Source organism: Dendrobates tinctorius, unplaced genomic scaffold, assembly GCF_039654945.1.
Source record: "Dendrobates tinctorius isolate UK_male_01 unplaced genomic scaffold, ASM3965494v1 ptg000197l, whole genome shotgun sequence".
In the NCBI taxonomy this organism is placed as follows: domain Eukaryota; kingdom Metazoa; phylum Chordata; class Amphibia; order Anura; family Dendrobatidae; genus Dendrobates; species Dendrobates tinctorius.
In genome coordinates, this window is record NW_027361864.1 from 3,432,635 (window position 1) to 3,446,072 (window position 13,438).

Genomic DNA, 13,438 nt, shown 5'->3' on the forward strand with positions numbered 1-13,438 from the left:
AAAAGCAAACACTACAGAGAAAGAATGAAGAAGAGAAGACCAAAGAAGCAAAGACTGAAGAGAAAGACCAAAAAGCAAAGACTGAAGAGAAAGAATGAAGAAGAGAAGACCAAAGAAGCAAAGACTGAAGAGAAAGACCAAAAAGCAAAGACTGAAGAGAAAGAATGAAGAAGAGAAGACCAAAGAAGCAAAGACTGAAGAGAAAGACCAAAAAGCAAAGACTGAAGAGAAAGAATGAAGAAGAGAAGACCAAAGAAGCAAAGACTGAAGAGAAAGACCAAAAAGCAAACACTACAGAAAAAGAATGAAGAAGAGAAGACCAAAGAAGCAAAGACTGAAGGCCAAAGAGAATACTGAAGAAGCAAAGACCATAGAGAAGGTTAGGGAAGCAAACACAGAAGAGAAGACCAAAGAAGAAAAGACTGAAGAGACCAAAGAAGCAAAGAATGAAGAGAAGATCAAAGAAGCAAAGACTGAAGAGAAGACAAAAGAATAGAAAACCAAAGAGGAGGCCAAAGAAGCTAAAGAGAAAGACCGAAGAGAAGACCAAAGAATAGAAATCCAAAGAGAAGGCCAAAGAAACAAAGACTGAAGAGAAAGAATGAAGAAGAGAAGACCAAAGAAGAAAAGACTGAAGGTCAAAGAGAATACTGAAGAAGCAAAGACAAAGGAGAAGGCTAGGGAAGCAAAGACAGAAGTGAAGACCAAAGAAGAAAATACTGAGAAGAAGACCAAAGAAACAACGAATGAAGAGAAGATCAAAGAAGCAAAGATGGAAAAGTAGACCAAAGAAGCAAATACTGAAAAGAAGGCCAAAGAAGCAAAGACCGGAGAGAAGACAAAAGAAGAGAAAACCAAAGAGAATACCAAAGAGAAGGCTAAGAAAGCAAAGACTGAAGAGAAAGATAGAAGAGAGAATTAAAGAAGTAAAGACCAAAGAAGAAATGGCTGAAGAAGTAAAAACCTAAAAGAAGACTAAAGAGAAGACTAGAGTAGAGAATACCAAACACTGAAGAAGAGAAGACTAAAGAAGAAAAGACCGGAGAATGATTTAAATCGAGAAGCTGATAGGGCCGGAAGCTGCAGCAGCGGTGGGCGATCCTAGGCAGGCGAGTATATTGTTTTATTCTTTTTTCAGCCCTTCCCAGCCTCCATTTACCAGGCTTTGCGATATGGAGAGACCCCAGAGCATAATCTAAGTCTTTTTAGGGCAGATTCAATTCTGATGGCCAATTTGAGTGAATTTGCCAGGAACAAATTTTTGGGACATTCACTCATCTCTAGATATAATGTATAGCCGTACTTGCCTGCAGCAGAACAGTGGCATAAGAAAGCTTATAACAAATGATCTAATAAGTATTGTCACATAATATTTTGCATCATATACACAGGGTCTCCACTAATTTTGACATTTCTCCTACCTACAGATTAGGTGGGTGAAGTTCCTTTCGGGCAAAAGTGTCAGGCAATATTTTGCAACATAATCTTATTTTTTGTGTTATAGACACCATGACTCTGTATTGTGGACACCTCTGGCAACAACATGTGTGTGGGGGGGGTTAGAAAGATGGAGATGCTCTACAAAAGCCAAAGATGCCTGGGCCGCAAACTCTGTGAGAACACGGCTGCAGAGAATAGTTCTTTATGTCTCTTTTTACATTCAAAGTGTGTCCATTTCTCACATCAAAGACCACCAAAAGAGGCCCACTGATGGCCACTTGACAAACATATGAGGCTGAAGAGGTGCAGAGTAGAGGGAAACAAATCAATCCGTAAAGAATCAAACTAGTAATGAATTTCTCCAAATTTCTATTTGATTCGCAAATCAAGCAACATGGTGGTCTTTCTAATGGACTCTTTATAGGGCGAGGAAGGTTTTAAAAAAATAAAATGCTATATGCTGACTAGGCCTTCCATCACCCCTCGTTATCACACGGGACAAACCACAGGCACTCATCATGTGTATGTCGTACCTTACATGAACTTGAGGGGCAACATTAGGCAGTCAGTATTTGAAGACCGATCCCCGTTCTGAAACTAGCGAGATCCAAGAATGGAGCGAGTATAAAATGTTATTATTTTTATCCCCTTTGCCCTGTAATAGGGAAATTATTCAATTTGGGCTGATTCGAAGCTGCTGGAACTGTAGCTCAGCTCTTATTGGAGTGAATCGGTGGTAGATTTCAGTACCCGAGAACGGCCACTACTCGAGGTACACTGGGTGCAGGTGATCGGTGGGATTGACAGGTGCTGGACCCCCACTAGTGAAAAATTGATGAACTATGTTAAGAAGACCACTGTCCTACTTGAAAGGTAGTTGTGATTGTGATGGCCGGATTGTAAATACACATCGTTTCTTCTACTCCTCAACGGGTTAAGATTAATTTAGAGAAGACAGAACAGGATCATTAGCACCTGAGAGCAGCCGGCTGATGCCGAATGTGTATTATTAGTCATATTCCGCCATATACACAGCGATCACACTGATTAGAGTCGTGACTAGAATTGCTTAATAAAGTTTAAAGTGTATATTGTTTCAATCAGACGAGAAGACACGGGAACAAGTTGTTCTGTTCCTGCATTTTCTTATTAGTTGGGTTCTGATATCTCCGAGACAGCGCAAAACACTAGAGACGTTCAGTGTGGGATCCCAGCCCTTGTGCATCAGCAGTATGAGGACATTATGGTGTATGCTTGTGCTGTATAGACCAAGTAGCTTCAGCTTCTGTGGCTCAGATCGCTGCTGTTTAACCATCTACATACCACGGTCATTAAATTGGTTGCAGTCGGGTTGCGTGCCTCTTCAGGTGCCCATCTCCCCATGTGACGTGATTGTGGGGAGCTCATAATCATAGGTTATCATGGTACCCGGGGGCCTACTGTAGACTTAGTGAAGCTGCCATCAGATCAAACAATACGCTCCTCAACATTGAAATTACAACACCAAAAAGGAAAAGTTGTGGAGTTAAGGAAATTGAAGGATGGATAGATATGTTAATTTTATGCAAATTCTGAAAAAATAGAAATAACATTTTCAAAACTTCTCGATTTATTCAGTATCGAGTATGAGCAATTACTGTACATCCTTGGCTCCTATAGTGGCTGTATGAGGAATGTTCTGCGGCTCTGAATGCACTTGGACAAATCATCAAGATCTGCTGCTGGCAGCTCCTTTTGCAATTGCCGACAAATAACATCCAAGATGAGCTCTATGGGTACTGTTACTGTGCAGGGCACCAGGATGGTATTATTACTGTTTTATTTAGCCATCAACTGCTATTATGGGCTGCACATGGAGCGGAGCTCTGCCAATTGCTGTTAACTAGTGATAAGAGAACGTGTTTGAATAAGGTGATATCTGAGCATGGTTGTTGCTAACCGAGTGTCTTTGGCATGCTCAATTAATATGTTCAAGTCCCCGTGGCTGCATGTCTCTCAGCTGTTTGACACCCACCAAAAGACTTGCATAGGTTACGTTCCCTGCTGGTAGGATCTACAGGGGTCCGAGTATTTTTACATGGTTTACTAGTTTACCCACTTAGTTACGGGGCAAAATTTTTCAAATCTGACTATTGTCACTTCATGTGGTAATGGTAAAACACAAGAACGTTTCAGCATATCCTGAAGATTTTGAGACTGTTCTTTTGTGACACATTGTACTTTATGATAATGCTATTTTCTGTATTTATTTATAAACATATCAGAAATTTTACACAAATTTCAAAGAATTAACAATTTTCTAACTTTGAATGATTATCCCTTTAATCCAGACAGTTGCACCACAAAAAAACCTTAGTAAATAACTTTTCCCTCATGTCTACTTTACATCAGCACCATTTATAAAATGCTGTTTTATTTAAAAAGTTTAAAAATGTAGCCGTCATTTTTCAATGAAATTTACAAAACCTATTTTTTTAGGGACCTGTTCAGTTTTGAAGTGACTTTGGGGGTCTTATATATTGGAAACCCCCCAAAGTGATACCATTTTAAAAACAGTGCCCCGCAACATATTAAAAATTACTTTCAGGCAGTTTATTAACCCTTCAGGTACTTTTCAAGAATTAATGCAAAGTAGCATAACAGGAATGAAGAAATTTATTTTTACTACCTAAATGTTGATAACTTCTGAACAGGCCGCTGTAGTCAGCAGACTTTAACCCCTTTACTCCCAATGGTGGTTTGCATGTTAATGACCAGGTCAATTTTTACAATTCTGATCACTGTCCCTTTATGAGGTAATAACTCTGGAACGCTTCAATGGATCCCGGTGATTCTGACACTGTTTTCTCGTGACATATTGTACTATTTGTTAGGAAGGTATAAGGGTAAAAGGTTAAACAGCGATTTCTCATTTTCATAACACCATTTTTTGGGGGACCACATCACATTTGAAGTCACTTAGAGGGGTCTATATGATAAAAATACCCAAAAGTGACACCATTCTATAAACTGCACCCCTGAAGGTGCTCAAAACCACATTCAAGAAGTTTATTAACCTTTCAGGTGGTTCACAGGAATTTTTGCAATGTTTAAAAAAAAATGAACATTTAACTTTTTTTCACAAAAAATTTACTTCAGATCCAATTTTTTTTATTTTAACAAGGGTAACAGGAGAAATTGGACCCCAAAGGTTGTTGTGCAATGTCTCCTGAGTACGCTTATACCCCATATATGCAGGTAAACCATTGTTTGGGCGCATGGCAGAGCTCGGAAGAGAAGGAGCGCCGTTTTACTTTTTCAATGCAAAATTGGCTGGAATTAAGATCGGACGCCATATCGCGTTTGGAGAGCTCCTGATTTGCCTAAACAGTGAAAAAAAAAACACAAGTGACACCATTTTGGAAACTAGACCCCCCAAGGAACTTATCTAGATGTGTGGTGAGCACTTTGAACCCCCAAGGGCTTCACAGAAGTTTATAACGCCCGGGCGTGAAAATAAAAAAATCATATTTTTTTCCACAAACATGATCTTTTAGTCGCCAATTTTTTTATATTCCGAAGGGTAACAGGAGAAATTGGACCCCAAAAGTTGTTGTTCAATTTGTCCCAAGTACGCTTATATCCCATATGTGGGAGAAAACTACTGTATGGGGACACGTCGGGGTTCGGAAGGTAAGTAGTGATGTTTTGGAATGCAGACTTTGATGGAATGGTCTGCGGGTGCCATGTTGCCTTTGGAGAGCCCCTGATGTACCTAAACTGTAGAAACCCCCCACAAGTAACCCCATTTTGGAAACTAGACCGCTTATCTAGATGTTTGGTGAGCACTTTGAATCCCCAAATGCTTCACAGAAGTTTATAACGCCCAGGCGTGAAAATAAAAAAATCATATTTTTTCCACAAACATGATGTTGACGTTTTTATTGGTACTATTTTCGGGCAAGTGACACTTTTTGATCGCTTTTTATTCCGATTTTTGGGATGCAGAATGAACAAAAAACAGTATTTCACAAATTTCTTTTCAGGGGTGCTTTTACACCGTTCTGCGTGTGGTAAAATTGATAAAGTGGTTTTATTCTTCGGGTCAGGACGATTACAGCGATGCCTCATTTATGTCTTTTTTTTATGTTTTGGCGCTTTTATGCAATGAAAACAATTTTGTATAAAAAATAATTATTTATGCATTGCTTTATTCTGCAATCTATAACTTCTTATTTTTTTGATAATGACGCTGTGTGGCGGCTCGATTTTTGCGGGACAAGATGACGTTTTCAGCGGTACCATGGCTATTTACATTCGTCTTTTTGATCACGCGTTATTGCACTTTTTGTTTGGCGGTTTGATGATAAAGCATTGTTTTTTGCTTTGTTTTTTATTTTTATTTTTTAAGGGGTTCACTAAAGGGGTTAACTAGTGGGACAGTTTTATAGGGCGGGTCGTTATGGACGTGGCAATACTAAATATGTGTACTTTAATTTTTTTTATTTACAAAAAATGAATTTATTAGGGAATATTTTTTTTTTATTTAATTAGGGATTTTTTATAATTTATTTTTACACTTTTATTTTTACTTTATTTCATTGTCCCAGGGGGCACATTACTGTGAAGTGTCAGATCGCTGATCTGACACTTAGAACAGCGCTGTGTCAGATCAGCGATCTGACTGGCGCTGCAGCAGGCTTCCTTGTGCCTGCTCTCTGCAGGCACTGAGGAAGCCGCCTCCCTGCAGGCCCCCGAAGGCCCCCGCGGCCATCTTGGATCCGGGGGCTGGCAGGGAAGGAGACCCTCAGAGCAGCGCACCACATCGCGCTGCTCTGGGGGGCTCAGGGAAGCACGGAGGGAGCCCGGTACACTGCGATCATGTTTGATAGCAGTGTGCCAGGGGTTAACGTGCCGGGGGCGGTCCGTGACCACCCCTGACACAGTGCCGGGTGTCAGCTGTGATAATCAGCTGACACCCGGCCGCGATCAGCGGCGCTCCCCCCGGGGGCGCCGCCGATTGCTATGACGTACTATCCCATCCATGTGAATTAAGTCCCAGGTCACATGGACGGGACAGTACATCTAATGGCAGAAAGGGGGTTAACTGAGCTGAGTTTCCCATAACACTGCCAGACGTACATTCATCTTGTGAGGTTTGTGCTTTGTACTCTCCTGTGCCTTGAGTTCTATATGCTTGATCTGTTGCCTGACTTTGGACTTTGTTCTGACAATCTGCCTGTTTAACCCCTTCAGCTCTGATCTGTTATCCTCACTGTACTCTGACCTCGGAACGTTACCTGACTACGCATTTGTCTCTTCCTTCTGTTTATGACGCACCCTGCTGGCTTCTGACCTTGGACTCCTTGACCACTCTGACTCATGAGTATAGTGTACAGCTGACAGCTGCTGGATTGTCACCTGATGGTGGATGCTAGTCTTTTATAACGCAGGTCAGTAAAAAGACATATTGGTGGTCACTAAGGGGTTAAAAATGTCCCAGAGCTGGTTCATCACTAATATACTGCTTACCAAATGGGAATGTTGGGCGATCAGACAAATGCCCCAGTCAAAGACATAAAAAATCCAGTTTTGCCTTATACAAGTCTAATCAACTGATGACGGGAGGTCCTATCTTGCAGTAGACTTTGTCTACTAGGAAGGAAAACCGGTGCAGGACATATAAAAAGGGTTAATATAATAGTCATCATCTATATATATAAAAATTGAATGTGTGTGTGTATGTATGTATCACCAACCAATCACGAAACATATTTCATTTCACCAGAGCTGTTTAAAAGAAGCTGATCTGTGATTGGTTGCTATGAGTAACAGTTTTCCTTGCAACCAATCACTAAGCATCTTTCATTTCACCAGAGCTGTTTAATAGAAGCTGAGCTGTGATTGGTGCTATGAGCAACAGTTTTCCCACTCCACAACAACACCTCAGCAGACACTGACCAGGTGGGAGAAATCTAGCATCCCCGGGAACATAAGCTCCCAGCCATTGTCTGCCCCCAGAAAGGAGCAGAGAGCACATGACAGAAATGAATACCCCCCTCCCTGCCCATATACCCATCACACATCCTCCATCCCATAGGCACATCTTCCCTCTTAAAGGGATCTCCGGTATGGAAGTTAGGGCAAATCCCTCAGCGCTCTGATTCTGACCCCAGACCTCTCTTAAAGGGATCCCCGGTTTGGAAGTCAGGGCAATTGCCTTAAATGCTCTGGTACACACCCCAGGCTCTCTTAAAGGGATTTCCTGTATGGAAGATAGGGCAAATCCCTCAGCACTCTAATTCTGACCCCAGGATTCTATTAACGGGATCATTGGTAACCAAGTCTGGGCAAATCCACTCAGCACTCTGGTTCTGATCTCAGGCTCTCTTAAAGGGATCCCCGGTATGGAAGTTAAGGCAATTCCTCTCAGCTCTCTGCTTCTGACCCCAGTCTCTCTTAAAGGGATCATTGGTATGGAAGTTAGGGCAATTCCTCTCAGCTCTCTGGTTCTGACCCTGGTCTCTCTTAAAGGGATCATTGGTATGGAAGTTAGGGTAATTCCAATCAGCGCTCTGGTTCTGAACCCAGGCCTCTCTTAAAGGGATCCCCGGTATGGAAGTGAGGGCAAATCCCTCAGCGCTCTAATTCTCACCCCAGGCTTCTATTAAAGGGATCATTGGTATGGAATTCAGGGCAAATCCACTCAGCACTCTGGTTCTGACGCCAGGCCTCTCTTAAAGGGATCTCCGGTATGGAAATTAGGACCGTTCCACTCAGCGCTCTGGTTCTGACCCCAGGCTGACGGGATGATGTGGGATATTAGGGGTAGTAGTCTGGTGGCTATGGCTGACGGGATGATGTGGGATATTAGGGGTATTAGTTCGGTGGCTCTGGCTGATGGGATGATGTGGGATATTAGGGGTATTAGTTCGGTGGCTCTGGCTGATGGGATGATGTGGGATATTAGGGGTAGTAGTCCGGTGGCTCTGATGGGATTGTGTGGGATATTAGTGGTAGTTGTCCGGTGGCTCTGACGGGATGGTGTGGGATGTTAGAGGTAGTAGTCCGGTGGCTGTGACGGGATGATGTGGGATATTAGTAGTATTAGTCCGGTGGCTCTGACGGGATGATGTGGGATATTAGGGGCAGTAGTCCGGTGGCTCTGGCTGGCGGGACGATGTGGGATATTAGGGGTTGTAGTCCGGGGGCTCTGGCTGGTGGGACGATGTGGGATATTAGGGGTTGTAGTCCGGGGGCTCTGGTTGATGGGATGATGTGGGATATTAGGGGTAGTAGTCCGGTGGCTCTGACGGAATGATGTGGGAAATTAGGGGGAGTAGTCCGGTGGCTGTGACGGGATGATGTGGGATATTAGGGGTAGTAGTCCGGTGGCTCTGGCTGACGGGACGATGTGGGATATTAGGGGTTGTAGTCCGGGGGCTCTAGTTGATGGGACGATGTGGGATATTAGGGGTTGTAGTCCGGTAGCTCTGGCTGACTGGATGATGTGGGATATTAGGGATAATAGTCCGGTAGAACTTACATATGAAAGGTAGACTCACCAAACCCTGACTGATGCACAATGCAGGTCTGCTGTGTCCTGTCAGGGTTTGGTGAGTCTACCTTTCATATGTAAGTTTTTTGAATTTTTTCTTATGTTAGCTGTAGTGGCTCTGGCTGACGGGATGATGTGGGATATTATAGTGAATGTGGCTATGCGGAGTGGGCGGGGCTATACACTTAGCTTTATATATATATAATCATTATAATTTGTTATAACTAACCGTAGTTAGTTACTATGCCCGGGCAGTGCCGGGCTCTTCAGCTAGTCCTAAATAAAAATGAATTCCTATAGTTCACAACCACAACAATACAGTCTGCAACAAAAATATACTGTTCTGGTCCATGCAGGATGACAGAGCATCGACAACCTATTGTGTGATCAGGATCAATATTAAAAATAGAAAATCCTCCCAAACACAAAACTTCCACTTATTTGCTGATTATATACTGTATTCGTGTGGAGATGCCGTTCAGGGGACCAGTGAGGAATCTCGCTGTTTCCTTCATCTTCTGCCAATTACCCATCATCCCTCAAATGACACACTTCAGGGGATCAGTGTGGACCTAATTTTCTGATTTCTCTGCAGTCTCGCTCACTGAATACTAATGATGCTGTGCCGAGTTGTGGCGGTTATATGAGGACACCGACTGAATGCAGATATCTTGTCCATGATGGAAGCTCAGTGATCGGTCTCATCTTCTGCAGGATACAGGCAAAGGTCTCCAAATTATACATCGATGCAGCAGCTCAAAAATAGCTGCAATATGGCAGAAGAGGTGTTGAGAACATGCATAGACTTAAAGGGGTTGTCCAGACTTTAACATTGATGTCCTAACTTTAGCATAGGTCATCAGTGTCTGATCGGTGGGGAATATTCAGAATTGAGAGTCCTCAGTGGTTGATACCTTTTAATGGCTAACTGGAAAGATGGCAACACATTGCAAGCTTTCGAGACTACTCAGGTCTCTTCATCAGGCATTGACTAATACAACATCTGAAGAATCACATATTTATACACAAGACAGCACAGAAATAATGCAATAGCTAAGACAAGTGACGTGAAGCAGAACTATCATTATGGGAGAGGGATAAGCATAAATAAAATAAATTGTCAGAAGCTCCCTGTCCTCTCCAACGGCTGCAGGAACCTTTCTTTGCAACCAGAAAAAATGTAAAACCTGTCCATATATAACGACCACGGACAAGATAAAAGATCCCTCAACTCACATCAGGACCACAAGATCCCCGGTGCGTTCAGCTGCATCACATCTAATGTGGTGTACTTAATTATTTGTACTAAATGTCCAACTGGGGGTCTGTATGTGGGGGAGACAGGGCAAAAACTGAGAACAAGGATGAATGCTCATCGTCACACAATAAGAGAAAAAAGAATGGATCTACCTGTGGCAAAACATTTCTGTATCCCTGGCCATAGCATGATGGACATTAAATTACTTGTATTAAAAGGTAACTTCAAGTCTCAGAGAGAGAGAAGAATCTCGGAGTACACATTTATGAAAACTTGCGACACATTCAGTGCAGGAATGAATGTGTTGCATGGATTTATGTCTTTTTACATCAATTGAGGAATTTGCTCTTCAGACCTTCTGGGGTCATCACACAGCACAGAATCAGACCGCAATCAGAGGGCAATAAAACCTTCACACTGCTTATCTATGAACTGTTCCAATAACCACTGAGGACTCTCAATTCTAAATATTCTTCTATCGACTGGCTAACACGGTACAAAGATTTATATCTTTCCTGTATCAAAATGATGGGTGGGGGTGAGACACCCAGCACCCCCACTGATCAGCTGTCGGCAACCGGAATTGCTCAGTTGTAGACCTACACAGCTCCGTCAACTGTATAGTGGCCGTGGAAAGGTACTGCACATCTGCCCCCTATTCAAATTAATAGAGGGTGGATGCACAGTACCTGATTGCGGACATTATTCCGTCGACAGAGCTCTGATGGGCAGCTCCATAACGGAGCAGTTCCGACCACTACCGACACCAGGAACAGCTTATGGGTGAGAGTGCCGTGTATCACACACCTATCGATCAGACATTGATGACCTATACTGAGGATAGGCCATCCTTGTTAAAGTCATGGACACCCCATTTAACATTTGGAATGCAAAATGCAGTGCATTCCATTCACTGGACTTTTTCATTTAAACTGAGTACCTCGTTCAATTGCTGCTGCGCCTCTGATCCTGGAACAGTTTTTCTTTATTTTCTTTGCCACTCCATTCTAATTTTATGCCACCGCCAGGAATACGGAGTGCCTGTTACTGCAATTGTTATGTTTTCATTTAAGTGGGCGTATCCCACAGAACTTCTCTATGAGCATTTCACATATATTTTTTCTCCTCTATGACACTGGCCAATCAAATCTTAACTGAGTCATAGTGGGAGAAAGCAAGTGGCCAAAGAAAAGGTCTCAGCTACAATCTGGATCAGTGTATTCTCCTGAAATTTGTCTTTTGTGACCACATTGAGAACTCAACGGTCACCGAATCCCTTCCTGCTATTGGTGCACTGAAACAAAGGTGAGCCACAGCACTGGACAGCCGGACTCGACTGTGTCTGATACGCTTATAGGGTTCATAACTGCAGTATATAGTCTCAGAGTAAAATAAAACCCAAAACCATACATATAAAAGTATAACAAGATTTATTTCCCAGAAAAAATACATACAAAGAAAAAAATAATGTAAATGTAAGGAGTATAAAGAACAGCTGGGAGAAAGTGATGGCACAGGATGTCACAAAATGCAATCTCACATTAAAAAAAAGTGTAGGGCATGGGTAAGTCAGGATGACCTAATATCCCTATAAGCATTAGTATGCTGAAAGTCTAATATCCCAAATATAGACCTACATATGACAGATAGCATCACATAATAGTGACCCATTCTGAGGTCATTTTTTTTCGTGACACATTGTACTTCATGTTAGTGGTAAATTTTGGCCGACATGATTTATGTATATTTATGAAAATATTGAAAATGTGACAAAAAAATTTCAGAATTTTGAAACCTTAAATTTTTATACTTACATATCAGATAGACCACACAAAATAATTAAAAAATACAATTTCCCAAATGTCTACTTTTAAACAATTTTTGATACATTTTTTTGTTAGGGACTTATAAGGGTTAAAAGTTAAGCAGCAATTTCTCAATTTTCCAACAAAATCTTTCTTTTTTTAGGGACCACATCACATTTGAAATAAATCACTTTGAAGGGTCTATATGACAGGAAATATCCAAAAGTGACACCATTCTAAACACTGCACCCCTAAAGTCTTTAAAACTACATTCAAGAAGTTTATTAACCCTTCAGGTGCTCCACAGAAACTAATGGAATGTGGCAAGAAAAAATGAACATTTTACTTTTTTTTCACAAAAATGTTTACTTTTTTTTACTTTCTCAAGGATAACAGGAGAAAATTAACCCCAACATTTGTTGTTAAATTTCTACTGAGTATGCTGATACCCCATATGTGGGGGAAAACTACTGTTTGGGCGCACGGCAGGGCTTGGAAAGGAAGGCACACCATTTGAACGCAAAAGTATCGGGAATCGATAGCTGATGCCGTGTCGCGTTTGGAAAGCCCCTGATGTGACTGAACAGTGGAAACCCCACACAAGTGACACCACTTTGGAAACCATATCCTCAAAGATTTTATCCAGGGGTACAGTGAGGATGTTTAACCCAAAGGTACTACACAGAATTTGATAACATTGGGTCGTCATATTGAATATGTCATTAGTGTTGAGGGCAAGTGCTTGTTACTCGAGTTTGCATTGGGGTGCTCAGTTATGCACCAAGTATCATGGGTCCATGAGAGGCCCCCATGGAAACTGGAGTAGCAAGCATTTGCACTCAAGAGTAGTCGTCATATCCTCATAATTTTTTTTTATACTTTTGAAAAAATCCTAATCCCAATGCTAACCCTAGCCCAACCCCAACCCTAACCCTAGACTAACCCCAACCCTAACCCTAGCCTAACCCCAAACCTAACCCTAATGCCAAAGAATGAAAGAAATACAAATTCTAGAACAAAAAAAACGTAATCTGTCTAAGTGATTGACACAGGGAGGGATGACATACTAATTATTGGCATTTGACCACTGTGATAAACTTTATCACAGTGATCAAAATGAACCAATAAGAAAAATCCTCACTGTTGCCGGGTGCCAGCTGGCATATTTCGGCGGGCAAACTGCGCATGCACCCGCCATTATTTTTTTCGGGAAGAGTTGCAGAGGGACAGAGCTGGTGGGACTGGGGGATGGCAGAGTTACTGGGGGCTTGGGACCTCATTTCTCTCTCCTTTGACATGTATATCATGTCAGAAGAGAGAGAAATATTTCTAACTGGCAAAAAATAAAGTAGCGCTATAGCATCCAAACATGAAGTATATGAAATTTGAATTACATTA